The sequence below is a fragment of the Lineus longissimus genome, chromosome 8 (assembly GCF_910592395.1).
Source record: "Lineus longissimus chromosome 8, tnLinLong1.2, whole genome shotgun sequence".
NCBI classification, from domain to species: Eukaryota; Metazoa; Nemertea; class Pilidiophora; order Heteronemertea; family Lineidae; genus Lineus; species Lineus longissimus.
The window spans coordinates 10,849,377-10,867,468 of NC_088315.1; the positions used below are offsets into that span (position 1 = coordinate 10,849,377).

The window sequence follows — 18,092 nt, forward strand, 5'->3', positions numbered from 1 at the left end:
AATTGAACCTCATTCCTAAACGACAAAATCTGGGCATAGTTTATTTAATTCCAAATACGCACATTTTTAAGCCTGTCTGGAGGTTCTGGGCTACGTAAGGAGTCGTTCAAGTATTAAATACGCAGCTGGGGGGGGGGGGGCGTACACGGGCAGGGGTTCTTTCCAGATGGGGGGTCTAAAATACCCCAAAAGTTTGCATAATATAATGCTTGAATGACCCCATAACCTGCCTAATGCCATCCTCACAGAGCGATGTTCGTTTGTTTAGTGACGCGATAAAGAGAAACCACTGTAAAAGTTGCCTGCAAGCGCTTAAAAATTTGATAACATATTATATATCCCACAAATTTTTCAATCCCACTATCGATGATAAATATGTGGGGCAGTAATTATATGCCCCACAAAGACAAAAGTACACGTAGTGCTATCTAGACTACAAGTTGGAACTAAAACGGGACAAGTGTGTATAAAACAGAGTTATTGGAGAGTGACACTACGGTGTCCCATGAGGCCAAAGGGGTCTGAAAAACGTTGAAAAAATTGTGGGGCATTATATATGGACCACCAGCGAGATATGCCCCACAGTAAAGGTTTCATACAGAAAAAGACCTCATAACTTGACGCAAGGGCCCAACGCGCCGCGTAGCGGCAAAAAAGCGAAGCTGGCGAAACATTTATAACGGGTCACCGTCACTTATTATTGGACTTATAGCGCATTTACGGGGTTGCAACTATTTTGCTTTATAGTGTCACCAGGAAAGAAAAGCATGCGACCTAACGCCGATCTATTTGTATAAAGTGATAATTGGAAGGTATATAGTAGGAAATATCAATAAAATAATCATTACATGTCGTCTTTTGAGGGCATTTTTGATTGTAAAAAATATATGTGTACGTCACCGTAGTCTCTGCAATGATAATTTTATCAGAGCAGTCTCGCGCAAGTAGAAGTTCTTTACCTATTAGTTCTTCACTTATTAGTCTCAACGTCTGGCGCAAAGCCAGACGTTTTCCATTACGATTTCACTACGATGTTTGACAAGAAGGAGCAGTGCGCGATATATGCTAATGAGCAGACTTCCCTCGCTTGAGTTTCTGAAGAATGTTCCATATCGCGCTAAGCTCATCACTACTGATTATGACAGGCGTGCAACGGTAGGTATCTGCTCCCCAACTTCCACCCTAATACGGTACAATAAGTTACCATTTGATGGGAATGGGACAATGCCCTCACTGTGTATGGAGTCATAGGGATAAGAAGACATTATTCATTAGTGTTGGTACAAGTGATTTTGCCCAAAAAGCATGTGCATTCAAAAAACAAAATATGCAAGGTTACGGTATCACGTACATGACCATGACGACGTGCAGAAAGTGCACTGGCCAGTGCATACCCTATGGCTATGTACTAGTAAACATGGTAAACATGAACAACATCATTATTCATCGGCAGTTCATTTTACTCCGAGCTTTTCCTGAAACATATAGCCATGATGATTAGGCCTACCATGTACCATGACCAATAACAGCACTAGATCATGTGGATGTCAACAAGTTCACATGAACCGTATAATCCCGCATAGCGCATGTGGGGCATGCGTCTAAACCAAAGCCCCAAAATCACTTGTTTTGGTCTATTTCAGTTTCACTTGTGTTTCCCCCGTCTCCCAGTCCATAATACATTTACAGTTTACAATCCCCGATCATGGCCCAACAAAAGGTCATCGGTTGACTAAAGGAACACAACTGTTCAATGGATTTATAGTTGAATGCGATCAAACTACGTCTTTTCAATCGTGGATTGTAAATTTAACCCCATGGGCCTAGGGAAGGCCCTATAACAATACTTTCGACACAGTTATTATCTCCGGTGCCTCCACCATGTTACACACAGTGCTCACTGCTGATTCTAAAATGCGCCACCTAGTCAAAACAGGACATATGTTCTTCTAGGAATAGATCTCTTTCCAATATTTCGTCATTCCACTATCGTCATCACCTCATCATACTTTCATTGACATTACAGGCACACATCCACAGAGCACTCTTCAAATCATCTACACAGTGGTTATCCAACTAGGATTATAAGACCCCCTTTAGGAGGGGCTCTTAAGATACACGTGTGTGCGGGAGTATATAATGTAAATGAAGTGAAATAAAGAGAGTAAATATTGTATATCCAACAAACAATTTTTTTTGGTTTTTCAAAATGGCGCTGATAAATAAATCAGACCAGTTGTAGCGCTGAATTATAAATCAGACCAGTTGTAACAGGTTACGAGAACATCTAATTTAAATCTTCATGGGAATTCGCTACATATGCCTAAGAAATTGGCCAATTATATTGATATTTTTATTAGAGAAATATCCGTCCTAAATAATGACAGAAAAGGGTGGTTTATTTCAATTTTGTGTCGACATGGTCGAGGTCACGTGACATAAACAAAACAATCGCGCACACCCGTCCAAAAAAGGCACTTTAAGAAAAACAAATACGTTTTTCCTGCTTAAAACCACACTGACGACTAAGTTATATTGGTCTACTGCCCAAATCTGAAGTATCAAAATGAATAACAAACTAAAACTAGCTCTATTTAGCAAAAGTTGCGTGAAAAATTCGGGTGAGCGACATTCTGCACCCTAGCGGCCAATAATTAAACTACTTTCAGCCGTCTGCTCCGGTCTCGTTAGGGAGTTTTTCCCAGTTTTCCCGCGATGATGACGTGACCCATTAACAGGACGTAACATCTATTTTAAAATGCGTTTCCGAAGTGAATGCATGAGGACAACCCATTTGTGTCGTATATCACTGGAAACGCCCGATTCCCGTGAATAAGGACAATCACAATGTATTACATTACCAAAACAAAACTGTGTCGGAAGGAACTATATGGATGGTCTCATCGCACCCCCCCCCCCCCCTCCAGCAGTATGACACAGAAGGGCTAGTTGACTGTCCACCGGGGGGGGGGGGGGGTTGGGGGGAGCTTCCCCCCAACGCACTGGTAAAAACCTATGTCGACGGAGGGGGGTTTGGGGGGTGTCCCCCCATTGTAACAGCTGTAGTTGTTAGAGCTTGCACTTAACATATGCTCGTCGGGGGGTTCGGGGGAGCTCCCCCGACCTAAAGGGGGGCTCACTAAGTCCTTGACTTTACATATTAAAGGTAATTTCTTAGCCCCGCACAGTGGGTTTCAGTCTTGATAAAGGGGCACTATTGCTAGCAGCTAGGTAGGCAAGATAAAGTTAGACGAAGTAGCCGATAGGGGTCTCTCACCCCTCAAAGTCCGTCACAACTATTCAAGCTTGTACAAGGAATACATGCAGCGCTGACTCTAACAAGACCCAATGGGAATGTCGCACAGTCATCTGTCAAAAACAAGACCTATGTTGCAGTATGATCTCTTGCCAATATTTAATAATTGCACTATCGTCATCACCTCATCATACTTCATTGACATTACAGGCACACATTGACATTGACCACTGTTGCAGTCAACGACACAGTCGCTATCCAAGTAGCATTATAGAGGTAATTATCATTATCATACCTCATAAGCATGTGAACCAATCACGTCGCGTCCTTTGCGATCACGGCAAAGCCTCATGGAATAATGTCTTTCACCGTTGAATAATTTTTCATATTCCATGCCTACAAGTACAACTTCAATTTCTTCATATTCCATGGCTAGAAGTTCAATACTAATATAATATCCAAGATGAAGTTACAAGAAGTAGTCAATAGGGGTCTCTCACCTCTCACTGTATGTCCACACTATTCACGCTTGTACGAGGAATACATTCAATGCTGAATCTAACAACACCCAGTGCCCTTACTCTGTATATTAGTCACTGGAAGATGGCCCATTCCACTCCTTGCTTCTACTTCGCCTATAGTCTCATTGCAAACGCCTCAGTTCTATGATATCACATTCACTTTCAGCTGTCATGCAACGCAACAACTGTGCTATCTGCCATCGCACATCAACGAAGAAGTGCTGCCGCCCACATTCCACCTCACGTCTGTCCGACCAGCTGCAATCCTCGAGGACGCCCCACTGTACCACGATTTCACTACGATGTTTGACAAGAAGGAGCAGTGCGCGAGATAGGCTAATGAGCAGACCTCCCTCGCTTGAGTTTCGGAAGAATGTTCCATATCGCGCTAAGCTGACCACTGCTGACCATGACAGGCGTGCATTGGACTGGTACAGGTTGGAACTAAACATTGAATATGCTGGTGGTGTCGCTTTCTGATGAGAAGTTGGTCGTGACTGATGCAGTATCCTTGGACTTGTCCACAGCATCGTTCAATCATTGCTCTCTGAGCTGCCTTGATTCTGTACTTACCCAAATACTAAGACCAAATGCCTGTTGACTGTGCTTTAAGAGAGACTGGCGCCATGCCTAGAGATATGACTGACCCCTATTGGCAAATTTGTATGACTTTATCTTGCCTACCTAGCTGCTGCCTATAGTCTCCCTTTAACTGCGGAACACTTCAAAGTCGATAAAATGCCATGTTCCACCTTTTAATGTGCTCAGACTGCCATTTTCAAAATAATCAAGTCAGGACACTGCCTTCTAGTCTCATAATAAATTTTGCTTTCCTCAATAATAACATTTCTTCTTCTTCAATGCTTTCATCATTCCAAACTTCTCCTCCTCTGACTTTTACAGGGGTACAGTCATGGCAATCAAAACCCAAATACTGAGACCAAATGCCTGTTGACTGTGCTTTAAGAGAGACTGGCGCCATGCCTAGTCTCTCTTAAAGCACAGTCAACAGACACCAACCCCCTCAGACTCAGAAACCACAAACTTCCAACCCTTCCTGCTACCTTAATACTTCTGGATAATGTATTTATATATATATGTACATACAATGCATGCATTGGAAGCTGTACTGGCTTCGGTATCAATGAATGCAACTGACAGTGATACAGAATCTGTTGAGCTGTTAAAGTGATTCTTTCACCGATGTGATGCCCTCATCATTTATTTGGGACGAGACCTGTTGCCCGCTCAACTGCTGTTGCCGACCGCCACTTGGTTGTAGGCCTATAGGCCAACCCGTCCTACCCGTCCTCTGAACTGCCGAACTTGACGAGTGTTTGGTCGACATATTTGGCGCCTGCCTGAGCTTCATGTGAATTGTATGCCCAATCAACTAAGCCCGTAATTGTCAACGACGGGTTTGTAGTTCAATACCTGGCATGTGGCATTTAGCGATTGGCATTAGGCAATGACAATGTGTTACTTAGTATATCAAATGCTATAAAACAGGGGTTTATTGATGGTGACAATTCATCATTATTCTTTGGATCATTAACACAATTGAAATGACGTCACTCCTGGGATTTATTTTGTTGAATTTGATGATTTGAATTAATAAACAATTTAAAACATTTATGTGTAACCTCCTCATGTCTGTGCTAACAGGGTGCTCCAGTGTGCTGTCCCCACGTCTCGTCATATATTTTGTTCATAAACAATTCATGTTGACAGACTTTGAGTACTGTACTTAAAGTATGTATTGAGTATCCTTGAGTTTCAATTGATTTGACAATTAGGGACGTTCCATAATTTCTGGACGGAGTCCGCCTACAATACTGATGAGTCATTATCTAGGAAGCTGCCCCATATCTACAATACAATACTATGCAGTACTGTTGAGCAGGACTCACTTGTCCCCATGAGAGCCACGTCCTAAAAGCCGGAAAATGATGAAAAATATTGTAGGAGCTGTTTGAGATTCTTTTGGTACATTGCTATTGCGATTGCCATTGCCAAGTTTTGAACTAACTACCGGCCTGGTAAGAAGAACCGGCGAAACTTCGTTACACAGCATTTAATTGCCCACATTCCATACATTCAGAACTGTCACTTTCTTCAACTGCAGGTGCAAAAGTCGCACGATGGATGATGTAAAGGAATTTCTTGCGAGTACAGGACTAGATAAAGAAACCTTCGAGCGGCTAAGAGATGATGGCGTAAGTATCATTTGATCTATCGCTTTCAACAGCAACTGGTGTCATACTGTCTATTGCATGATGCATAAATTTATGTCAAGTCCACTGACGGGGCGGAAAACTGTGATAACATCTGATTGGTTGGCAAAGTGCCGAGGCATCGTTGTGGTTGTCGTTTGGCTATACTGCAGTCAATCCTATACAATTTCCCAGTCTCGGGGATGACGATGAGAGATGCCGCAGTTCAAAAGAGACTGGGTTCAGAGTCTAACCAAAGTCATGAACGATGGATCAATGTTAGTCTCATTGTTCCCAATTCAAAGTTACACAAAAATGTTTTATGGATTGCATCGCTGTGTTTTGCAGATTGACGAGCATGTCGTTCCACTGATGAGTGAGGACCAACTCTCCAAGTACGTAACACGATATGGTGACAGATTGGCCTTGAGGAACTTTTGTTCACAACGGCAGAGCAGAGAGAAACACACCAGCAAAAAAAGAAAATCGTCATTGCTTGCTAGGCTTAAACGGCGCATTCGGTCGAAGACGAATCTAAACAATTTGGATGACGACATGGAAGATGACAAGAATCAGTGTTCCGCTACATCCAGGATACAGACAAGGCGGATCGAACTTGGTTGGCTTATGGTGACGGAGCAAGCAGAGGGCACGCTCGAGTACAAACAAGTGCGCACTAACCAGGGCGGGGGGACGCGGTCACTCAATGTAGATATGGACTTCAAAGCTGAGGACTTGCTGATTGTCGCAAAGGCTCTGTTTTTTCCTGATGGAGTATCGAGCAAGGGTGAACTTGGAAAGTTTAGATTCAGTTTGAAAGATTTTCAACATAACGATGTAGATTCTGATCTCACTGTCAAGGAACACTATGGGAAAACGAGGTTAACGCTTTTGCGTTTCTACTTGTGTTCGCAAGTCCTTTCTGATGCGAAGGAGGAAACTAGCGGGGCAGGTGAACATCAACAAAGATCACTGCCATCTGCAGCTGCAGGCTCAGCAGCACAGGCTGAGTGCATGCCCAGCACAAGCACGCCGATATCGGATCTAGGTCTACCAACAGTTCCTGCAGTAGCATTCGAGTGTGAGGTATCATATCCACTGGCAGACCCAGCCCAAAACCTGGACATTTCGGAGGATTCGGAAGTCCACTTCGGCCCAGTTGAAGGATCTGCTGCTGCGGACATTGACGATACCTTGCCAGATCTCAGGCCAACCGGCCATGATGGTCAGGTCGATGGCTCTCAGTCTACTCAAGATACTGCCGCGGATAATCTACCAGAGATTGCACCAGTGCCAGGCTTATGTCGACGTAATCGTAACGAGCTTGTGATCTCTTCTAATGGCCTGACAACAATCAAAGTGCACCAGGGCTTGGTTTTGACGGACTTAATTACCATCTTTAAAGATGGTAGCATCATGGAGCAGGATATTACATGCAAAAGAATTCTTCTGAATGGGGAAGAAGAGTCTGCAGTTGGTGTCGGTGTCCTAAGAGACACCTTAACGGAGTTCTGGAAGGAATTCTATGACAAGTGCACGCTGGGAACCAAGTATAAAGTGCCTTTTCTGAGGCATGACTTCCAAGAGGACGAATGGAGAGCAGTAGCGAGAATCCTCGTAAAGGGTTATAGAAGTGCCAGCTACTTCCCAACATCGATTGCTCCCACATTCATGGAGGCTGCGCTATCCGGGAACGAGAGTGAAACAGATGTAGTGTCTGTATTTCTGAATTTTGTGGGTGACAGCGAGAGTGAAACACTTCGCAAAGCGCTATATAATTTTGATTCAGTGGACCAGGAGGAGTTGATAGACATACTCGATGCACACGAGTGTCGCCGAATGCCATGTGCCGCCAGCATTGAACGAATCGTAAGAGAAATAGCATTGAAGGAGCTTGTACAGCAGCCCAGCTTCATCATTGAATGCTGGAAGCCCGTTCTGGCATTTATATGTAACATCAACTACAAGGAAATCTGTAAGAAACTGGTGCCTACGCCAAAGGCCATTCTCGCGACAATCAAACTGCCTGAAAACATGAATCCTGCACAAGCGGCTGTTGGAAATCATCTCAAACGGTTCATTCGTGAGTTATCCCCACAGGACATGGGGAATTTTCTCAGATTCTGCACAGGATGTGACCTTCTAATTACAGACGCTGTAATTGTCGATATCAGCGGCAATGGGGGGTATACGCGTTGCCCAGTTGCCCACACCTGCGGCTGTGTTCTGCAATTGCAGACAGACTACGACAGCTTCCCAGACTTCAGGTCTGATTTTACCAACATATTTAAAAGTGGGATTTGGGTTATGGACATTGTCTAATTCAATGTGGTCTGAAGTCCAACAAACTATAGAGTCGCAAAGTATGTTGGTGGCCTTTCGGCGTTTTTTTGATATTTTACTATAATCCAGAACCAGATGGTCGCAAAGTTGGTGGCCGTTAAACGTTTTTTATACTTAATCAGAGATTGTAATCCAGGAACTATATGGTCGCAGAGTTGGTGGCCGTTAATCGTTTTTTTATACTTAATAAGAGATTGTAATCCAGGAACTATATGGTTGCAGAGTTGGTGGCCGTTAAACGTTTTTTATACTTAATCAGAGATTGTAATCCAGGAACTATATGGTCGCAGAGTTGGTGGCCGTTAAGGGATTTTTTTAGAATATACGTTTACTAGAGTGTACCCAAGATGTATACAGGGTCAAAAGTTGTTGGCCGTAAAGCGTTGATGATATTTTGTGTGCACGGCTGTCGGGAAAACAGTTCAAAGCATTGTACTCCTATTGTAGCCGTTGTGGTATTCTCAGAAGAGGACGCCTCGGCAACAATAAAGGATAACGGGTATATAGCCCTTTTCATTTGCCAATGTCATCTCCTGGCGACATCCGACGGGCTATCCCATGCCAACATTCACCATTTGTTTGTGGCTGTAATTCAGCAAATATGGCCGTGTTTGTGTTCTTGAAAATTGAAACCAATAGAACATGTACAAGGACAGGATTGATTCAGTCCATATTTTCCCTGCGCCTGTATACATGGTATATAGGAAATATTGAGTAAATTAATTACTGGAGTAATTCTCAATTTCTTTAATACAATATATATTGTGTAAACATTGGTGTTGAGTCCTTTAGTCTAACATATTTGAGCAGAACTTATTCGAATACATGTATTGTATACATTGTAACTATACACTTACTAAACTTCCCTATTCATTACTGATTTCCTCATCGAACTAGGGACGAAAATTGCCGCCGATTTCGAGTTGCAGTTACAGTTTTCAAATTACATTGTCCAATAAAGGGAAAAATGGTGTTCGCATTGTGAACACATAATGGTGTCGGTCCTACTTCCCTAAATTCGCAATTCATTTCGAAGAAGCCGTCGCAAACATGTGTACAGATTTAATCTCTCGTATGCGTCGGTATCGTCCATATTAAGGTTGTTCTCCTCCATCAAAATGCTACATATTTCAGAGATGTCACTATCGCAAGGCGCATTGTGGTCCTTAAAGATGCAATCAGGAATGCACACGTTTAACTCATTTTGGCCGACTTCCTGCAAGTAATCATCCACTTCATACATCTCTGGGACACTGTACATAACAAGAGGACGTCCAGACGGCACGTGTGCGTTCCGACTTGGTCGAATAAGGTGGTTGTTCCACACATCTACCACTTCATCAAGCTCCGTGTAGAAAAGATTGAAGCAGATTGAAGTATTACAACAATGCCAATGTACCACTGCCTATCCTAAATTTGCAGTTAAGGTAGCTGATGAGTACTAAACATGACTTGACTTCTCCAAGAGCATTAGATAATCGTGTTAAGAACCACCCATTCCCTGATATAACTTTGGTCCCCGCAGTATAGGATCGTTTCTATTTTACGCTTGTCGCTTAAAAACGCTTCACTCACCTGGATAACATCCATAAAGCAGAACTGGAGAATATTTTTTTCAATGAAGTCTCCGTCGTATAAGCCGTCAGATGCCAACTGTTGGAAGATGTCCATCCAGAATTGACCACATTCTTTGCGTAGGACACCCCACCATGATTCGATCCGCTGGTTTAGCTTGCTGGTCCCAGTCACAAAGGGAAGTTCGTTGTCGTTTGGTTGAAGGAATGTCTGCATTGCTTTGACGTGTCCGTTTTCCGTGCCTAGATCTGAACGAATACGGCAAGGGCATCCCCCTACCTTGTCAACAGTTTCAAGGAAGTATCCAGCGATAACTCTCGGGTCATTGTTAGTAGTATAGACGTTTAACCACATAATATTTCTGGAAAAACCATCCACACACCCATTTATACAGAACCCGTAGGGTTTCAGTTTATCGTACGAGTCTAAATGCCATATATAGTTTGGACCCTTGCTGAAGTAACTTCTTCGAACGAGTTTACCACATCTTCTCGAAGCGACTCCCATAGGGTCCAGCAATAGCAATAACAACCGAACAGTTTCTCTATTGGTGCGAAGTCCGTTTTGTATGCACTTCAGATGCATCCATCGGTACCCATGCTGTCTACCAGAGCCCCGGATCTGTGCTTCTACGTATTCAGCAACTTCCAATATATCAGAATACCCTTTCCGCCTGCCAAGGTCCAACTTTTTGAGTATCCGTTTTAGGTGGCGGAGACTTATCCTGGTGTTATATCGATACCAAAGTAGGCCTTGAATTTCAGCATAATTCCAGCCGAGATGGAAATATAACTGTATGACGTCATCCATGGGATATTGTGAAAAGGAGGCCCTATAGATGCGAATAGGCCACGTCGCAGCGTAGTGCAATTTTATATCAAAAAATGATGTGAACAGCCACGGACAAGGTCCTGCATAGCTTCCTATAGCTTCAAAGCCGAGGCGAAGGAAGTGGTTTAGTATGCCTTGTTGGAGTTCAACAACACGGGTATCCTTGTAAGCACGGCTGTGATTGGATTAGAAAAAGTCGCAGTGTGAGTTTTGAAACGTGCAGTGTGAGTTTAAAAAGTCGCAGTGCCAGTTTGAAAAGTCGCAGTGCGAGTTTGAAAAGTCGCAGTGCGAGTATAAAAAGTCGCAGTGCGTGTTTTAAAAGTCACACTGCGAGTTTAATAAGTCGCAGTGCGAGTTTAAAAAGTCGCAGTGCGTGTTTTAAAAGTCGCAGTGCGAGTTTTAAAAGTCGCAGTGCGAGTTTTAAAAGTCGCAGTGCGAGTTTATTATTTTTTTCACAATGTCCCCTCCGGGCCGCCGTACTATAACAATACTTTCGACACAGTTATTATCTCCGCTGCCTCCACCATGTTACACACAGTGCTCACTGCTGATTCTAAAATGCGCCACCTAGTCAAAACAGGACATATGTTCTTCTAGGAATAGATCTCTTTCCAGTATTTCGTCATTCCACTATCGTCATCACCTCATCATACTTTCATTGACATTACAGGCACACATCCACAGAGCACTCTTCAAATCATCTAGTGGTTATCCAACTAGGATTATAAAGGTAATTTCTTAGCCCCGCACAGTGGGTTTCAGTCTTGATAAAGGAGCACTATTGCTAGCAGCTAGGTAGGCAAGATAAAGTTAGCCGAAGTAGCCGATAGGGGTCTCTCACCCCTCAAAGTCGTCACAACTATTCAAGCTTGTACAAGGAATACATGCAGCGCTGACTCTAACAAGACCCAATGGGAATGTCGCACAGTCATCTGTCAAAAACAAGACCTATGTTGTGGTATGATCTCTTCCCAATATTTAATAATTGCACTATCGTCATCACCTCATCATACTTCATTGACATTACAGGCACACATTGACATAGACCACTGTTGCAATCAACAACACAGTCGCTATCCAAGTAGCATTATAGAGGTAATTATCATTATCATACCTCATTAGCATGTGAACCAATCGCGTCGCGTCCTTTGCGATCACGGCAAAGCCTCATGGAATAATGTCTTTCACCGTTGAATAATTTTTCATATTCCATGCCTACAACTTCAATTTCTTCATATTCCATGGCTAGAAGTTCAATACTAATATAATATCCAAGATAAAGTTACAAGAAGTAGTCAATAGGGGTCTCTCACCTCTCACTGTATGTGCCCTTACTCTGTATATTAGTCACTGGAAGATGGCCCATTTCACTCCTTGCTTCTACTTCACCTATAGTCTCATTGCAAACGCCTCAGTTCTATGATATCACATTCACTTTCAGCTGTCATGCAACGCAACAACTGTGCTATCTGCCATCGCACATCAACGAAGAAGTGCTGCCGCCCACATTCCACCTCACGTCTGTCCGACCAGCTGCAATCCTCGAGGACGCCCCACTGTACCACGATTTCACTACGATGTTTGACAAGAAGGAGCAGTGCGCGAGATAGGCTAATGAGCAGACTTCCCTCGCTTGAGTTTCGGAAGAATGTTCCATATCGCGCTAAGCTGACCACTGCTGACCATGACAGGCGTGCATTGGACTGGTACAGGTTGGAACTGAACATTGAATATGCTGGTGGTGACGCTTTCTGATGAGAAGTTGGTCGTGACTGATGCAGTATCCTTGGACTTGTCCACAGCATCGTTCAATCATTGCTCTCTGAGCTGCCTTGATTCTGTACTTACCCAAATACTAAGACCAAATGCCTCTTGACTGTGCTTTAAGAGAGACTGGCGCCATGCCTAGAGATATGACTGACCCCTATTGGCAAATTTGTATGACTTTATCTTGCCTACCTAGCTGCTGCCTATAGTCTCCCTTTAACTGCGGAACACTTCAAAGTCGATAAAATGCCATGTTCCACCTTTTAATGTGTTCAGACTGCCATTTTCAAAATAATCAAGTCAGGACACTGCCTTCTCGTCTCATAATAAATTTTGCTTTCCTCAATAATAACATTTCTTCTTCTTCAATGCTTTCATCATTCCAAACTTCTCCTCCTCTGACTTTTACAGGGGTACAGTCATGGCAATCAAAACCCAAATACTGAGACCAAATGCCTGTTGACTGTGCTTTAAGAGAGACTGGCGCCATGCCTAGTCTCTCTTAAAGCACAGTCAACAGACACCAACCCCCTCAGACTCAGAAACCACAAACGCCCAACCCTTCCTGCTACCTTAATACTTCTGGATGGGTAGATATATACGAGGAAATGGCAGAAAGGTGTGATCGATGCACACAACGACGCAGAATTCGGCAGCATGGACATGATGAACAAGGTACCTCATTTTTTTGTCAGGAATTGACGGAATACATTTGCCCTCAAGTTGAGTAAAATATCATTGTGAGCTTTTTCAGTCAGTGGCATTTTCGACATTTTTGTTTGAATAGTTTCGATCCAGGTGCCTGTAGTTAATCCGTAAGAATGCATCGGAGAATAAGCAACGTCACTTTGCTTGAGACAGCCGAAGCGATCACCTCATACCAGGTGGCGAGGCGTATGCAAGCACACACAGGAACGTTTTGTTTTGTGTCTGAATACGGCTCCACCAAAAACGCAGAAATGAGATACCCAAAAACGTCTCAGCCGTATAACTCTGTCTGCGCCTCACTTCTGATGCGATTTAATAGTCAATCACCAAAAACAAAGTTTCGTTTTCTTTTTGTCTTTTTTCAGTAGTTTGGCCAGAGATGGAAAACCAACTTCCCCTCATCGTAGATCAATACCCGGCCCATCGGCATCACCTAGTCCCGTCACGAAATCCCACGAGCGAATAGACATGACTCCCTCCTCCCTTCTCCAGCTTTCGGACTTAACGGTTAACCGCAATTTTGAGAGCCACCTCAAGTCCTTATGGAAAGCATGGAAATTTTGTGGTGGTGGTGGTGATGATGATGATGATGATGATGATGATGGTGGTGGTTGTGGTGGTGGTGGTGGTGGTGGTGGTGATGATGATGATGATGATGATGATGGTGGTGGTGGTGGTGGTGGTGGTGGTTCAAAGTTAACAGTTTATCATTTGGCCAGACAATGCGATTGGATAACCCTGTATTATTGTCCCTATTCAAACTGAAGGTCAAAATCTGTGCTGTAACACTGGAGAGAATGCGGGAGCTGTTGTCACGCTTTTGCCCAGTTACATGATGATGATAATGATGATGATGGTGGTGGTTGTAGTGGTGGTGGTGGTGTCGGTGGTGGTGACGATGATGATGATGATGATGATGATGATAGTGGTGGTGGTGGTGGTGGTGGTGGTGGTGGTGGTGGTGGTGGCCGGCGGCGGCGGTGGTGGTGGTGGTGAATGATTCAGCAATAAACCTTTTTTAGTAACGTTCATTATTTTGTTTTAGTCATTTGTTCAAACTTAACAGTTTATCATTTGTCCAGACAATTCGATTGGATAACCCTGTATTATTGTCTCTGTTCAAACTGAAATTCTAAAATACCTTGGTACCGTAAAGTCAACTTTTAAATGGAAAATGCATAAGCCTCGTTCTGAGAGCGGAGTGTTTTGGACACGCAACCAAGATGCTCTACCAAAGTTCCCTCGGGTTGCACTAAAATGTGGAAACCATGCACACGTCACGTCAATGGAATTTCGGCTCACTTCAGAAGTTTGAGGCGCTCAAAACACTGCTTCAAACACAAATCAGTCAAGGAAGCATCAACCACCCTAAGTTTTTTAATGAGCACTACACATATTTGCCGAGAAAAACGCTCCAAATAGCCCATTTGCGCGGATTTTAGCATCACTTGAGCGAGCCGATGCGGACTTCCTATGCGCGCTGTACAAAATGTACATGTCTCATTTTCTGTAACGTTGCCGTAATATAATGTAAACAATGGCGCTACCGGCGCTCCGGCCGGGCCGGCGATGGATGGAATTTGCCAAATTCGCACATATTCAAGTTATTTTCGTGGCCTATCTTTTTAAGTTTGAGGTATTTTAGAATAGAAATTGAACCCTCGGCTTCGGACCTTGGTTGAGTTACCAAGACACTCTCGGGTGGAGCTAAAATTTCGTCCAAACCCTCGCCTGTCGGCTCGGGTTTGGACTGTATTTTAGCTCCACCCGAGAGTGTCTTGGTAACTCAACCAAGGTCCTCCGCCTCGGGTTCAATTCCTTAAGCCAAAATCTGTGCTGTAACACTGCAGAGAATGCGGGAGCTGTTGTTACGCTTTTGCCCGGTTACATATCGATTACCTCATAGAGATCGAGCACCCGAACCAAACAAATTTCGAACATGGCGGCCCTGCCGTTTGTATTCTGTGCTCCCAAATATCTTCTTCTTACACGTTCATTCTTTTTATTTTGGAAGATTGGTGTAAATCATTTGAAATATAAGATTGCCGTTTATTTTGTATCCTAATTCAAAAGCATAGTTTTTTCTGTGAAGGTCCTAAATTGAATTTGATAAAAATGGCATGTGCATTTCGTGTACATTTTGTCCATTGCTAGTCATGTGCTTTCGTTCCACTTCTGTGATTCATCAAATCCATAGTTTAGAAGAACTTTTTTATGTGTGGTCAGGATGTTTGTAAACTACCTGGTCCGTGCGGCCCGTCCCACTTCCCTGTATGAACAGTATTAGTCTCTAAGGTATTAGCAGTGAAGCCCAAGCATATTTCAATATCAATGGGTTAATTCTATATAGCGTGTCCAAATTCAAGTAGATTGTCTTATTCAGTTCAAAAAGATAAATGAGCCTTTACAAAGAGACGTATCGTTGTGAGTTAAAGGGACAACTTGGGCATGTGATTTACCTTGCCAAGAGGATAATGTATCAGCTTGACACCGTGTGCTGCCACTTGTAGTATTACACTGATGCTGTTATTGGAAGGCAGTTTTGGGCATGGCTTGTGAATTTCAGGCAGGCCTATGATTACACCCCGTTCTTGTGCATCGTTTATTCCATCACTTGTCAATTACCCTGTCACAGCGGTCCAGCTGGAAGCCATTTTTGTTTGAAAAAACAACAAATCATATACCCAAGTTTGCCCTGAATGAAGGCCCACAGCCAGGAAGGGGTTAAAATATTGTAAAGTATCCATGAAGGCTTGAGGTTGAAGAAAGAGGAAAAATCCGAAGATCCCTGTTCTTCCTGAAACCTGTAATCGTATTGTATTTTAATGTATTCACCTTGCATTATTCCTGTTAACGGACAGGTAGGCTCTATGCAGGACCCAAATAGGCACAGGTGAGAGTATTTGAACTGACTGCGGCATTGCCCGGCGCATTGCGGTACGCTGCTGGCCTTATGATTGGTGGCGTATTTTGCGCATTGACTCGGCGCATTGCAGTACGCTGCTGGCCTCGTGATTGGTGGCGTATTCGTGGTGCAGTGGCGCAGTGACGTATTCGTGATACGGTGGCGCGGTGGCGCATTGCGGTTCATTCCCTGTCTCCTGGTTGGTTGGGTCCTGGGTATAAAACTGCCTCTCCCTTAGCAGCGGCAGTTCCATCGGCAGTTCCATCTTGGATAATTAAAGTGTACGTAAAACATCTTATTCTCGTGTGGATGTGCTTCCCTGTTTGATCCCGGAGTTAGTCCCCAAGACTGAACCCCCCCAGGAGATCAGTAATGGAGCCCCCCCCCCCCCCCCCCCGATAACACATGTGGAGATTTCAGAGGTTAGGGGAAGGACGGAAGCACGAGCAGGACTCCTTTGAATGTTTGGGTTGGGCGTACGAACTCGGAACACTAAACAACAAGATTTCGCTGCAGTTTCGACAATAATAAACCCAACCATGTCTACTTCGGCCGAAGCAGCAGAGCGAGCTGAGCGGTTAATTGGAGAATTGGAAGAACTTCGAGTGGCTTCGAAATTACAACGAGTTGCTTTTGACAAATACCGTGACTCTGCCGAAGCTCAATCTCGCGATGTCGCAAATTCAATTGAAGGAATTACGAATGATCTCACAAAGTTCGAACCAGGAAGTGCCTACAACGACCAAATTAAGAAACTTCTCGAAGATGTTGAAATGCGATGCGGCAAACTCTCGGGTGATCTTACGACGCACACAAAAGGGAGTAAGGATACCGGTACCCTTTTCAAACTTAAAGGACTGACATCACTAAAGCCTGACCATTTTAACGGTACAGGCGATGCCACTGCTTGGATAGAAAACTTCGAGCATTTCACGACGCTGCTCAGTTGGACTGACAAAGAACGGGTAACTGGTTTTCCACTGTTTTTACGAGCAGTAGCCCTCTCATGGTACCAAGGCCTCCCTAAGGACAAAAAGGACACATGGGCACACCTCAAAGATGCATTTGCGATACGATACGAAGGGAAAGGACACAAATGGGTTAAGACAAGAGAGTTGCAAAATAGGAAACCCCTCCCCGGCGAATCACTTGATAGTTACACGGATGATATCCGGAGGTGGAGTCGGGTCCTAGACTTACCCGACCACATTCTGTTAGGTGCATATATCGAAGGACTACCACAGCAGATCCGGCAAATCGTGTGGCAGGGGATGTCCGAATCCTTCGAACAGGCCGAAAAAGCAGCCCAGAACGCCGTCAAGATGTTAAAATTGGAGGGAGCGAAAGGTAACAGCCTCGCCCATTTCAAAGCCGACCAGGTGTCCAAGTCGGTACAGGAAGGCATGGAAAAGATCGAACACCTCCTCTGCAGAATGTTGGAGGACAGACCTAATCAAGACAGAGGACGGAACAACACGCGGCCAGATTACGTGCGACGCGATGCCCCAGGACGTTCTCAACGCGACAGTAGGGGGCGCATCGTGTGTCATGGGTGTGGTTTTGCTGGACATGTCATTCGTGAATGTAGGCTGAAAAATGTCCAATGGCATCAGTGTGGTCAGTGGGGACATGTTCGATCACGGTGTCCTCAGCTGGACAGGCCCAGTGATTCCAGGCCGAACGAGCCAAGAGCCGGCAATGAGAGCCAGCAGCTTGCACAATAGGATTTAGGTCGGCAGAAAAGGCAAAAACTGTCGAAACCAGCAACGCCCCCAGATGTATCAGAACAAGGACAATGTAAGGCTTCTAGGACGTTACATAAGGTAACGTCGAATGTCGGACTGACAGGACAGCCAGTCACTCCCAATTTACGTGGAAACAAGTCTGACATTCCCCACCGCGACGACGTGAAAACCAGGAAAAACGAACGAAAGGAGAGGAACCGTTCCAAGAAAGAAACTCCATCCGATTCG

General features: G+C 44.1%; 2 long non-coding RNA genes across 2 annotated transcripts in view; one reads left to right on the top strand and one right to left on the bottom strand.

The window, feature by feature from the left end:
• The window catches only part of LOC135492809 (uncharacterized), an 81,260-nt gene that overhangs the window by 35,997 nt on the left and 27,171 nt on the right, over positions 1-18,092 (bottom strand). The gene's annotated exons all lie outside the window — the stretch shown is intronic.
• Positions 11,768-12,330, top strand: LOC135492893 (uncharacterized). The gene is made up of 2 exons (XR_010448157.1): positions 11,768-11,834; positions 12,181-12,330. It is a non-coding gene; the product is annotated as an uncharacterized LOC135492893 (long non-coding RNA).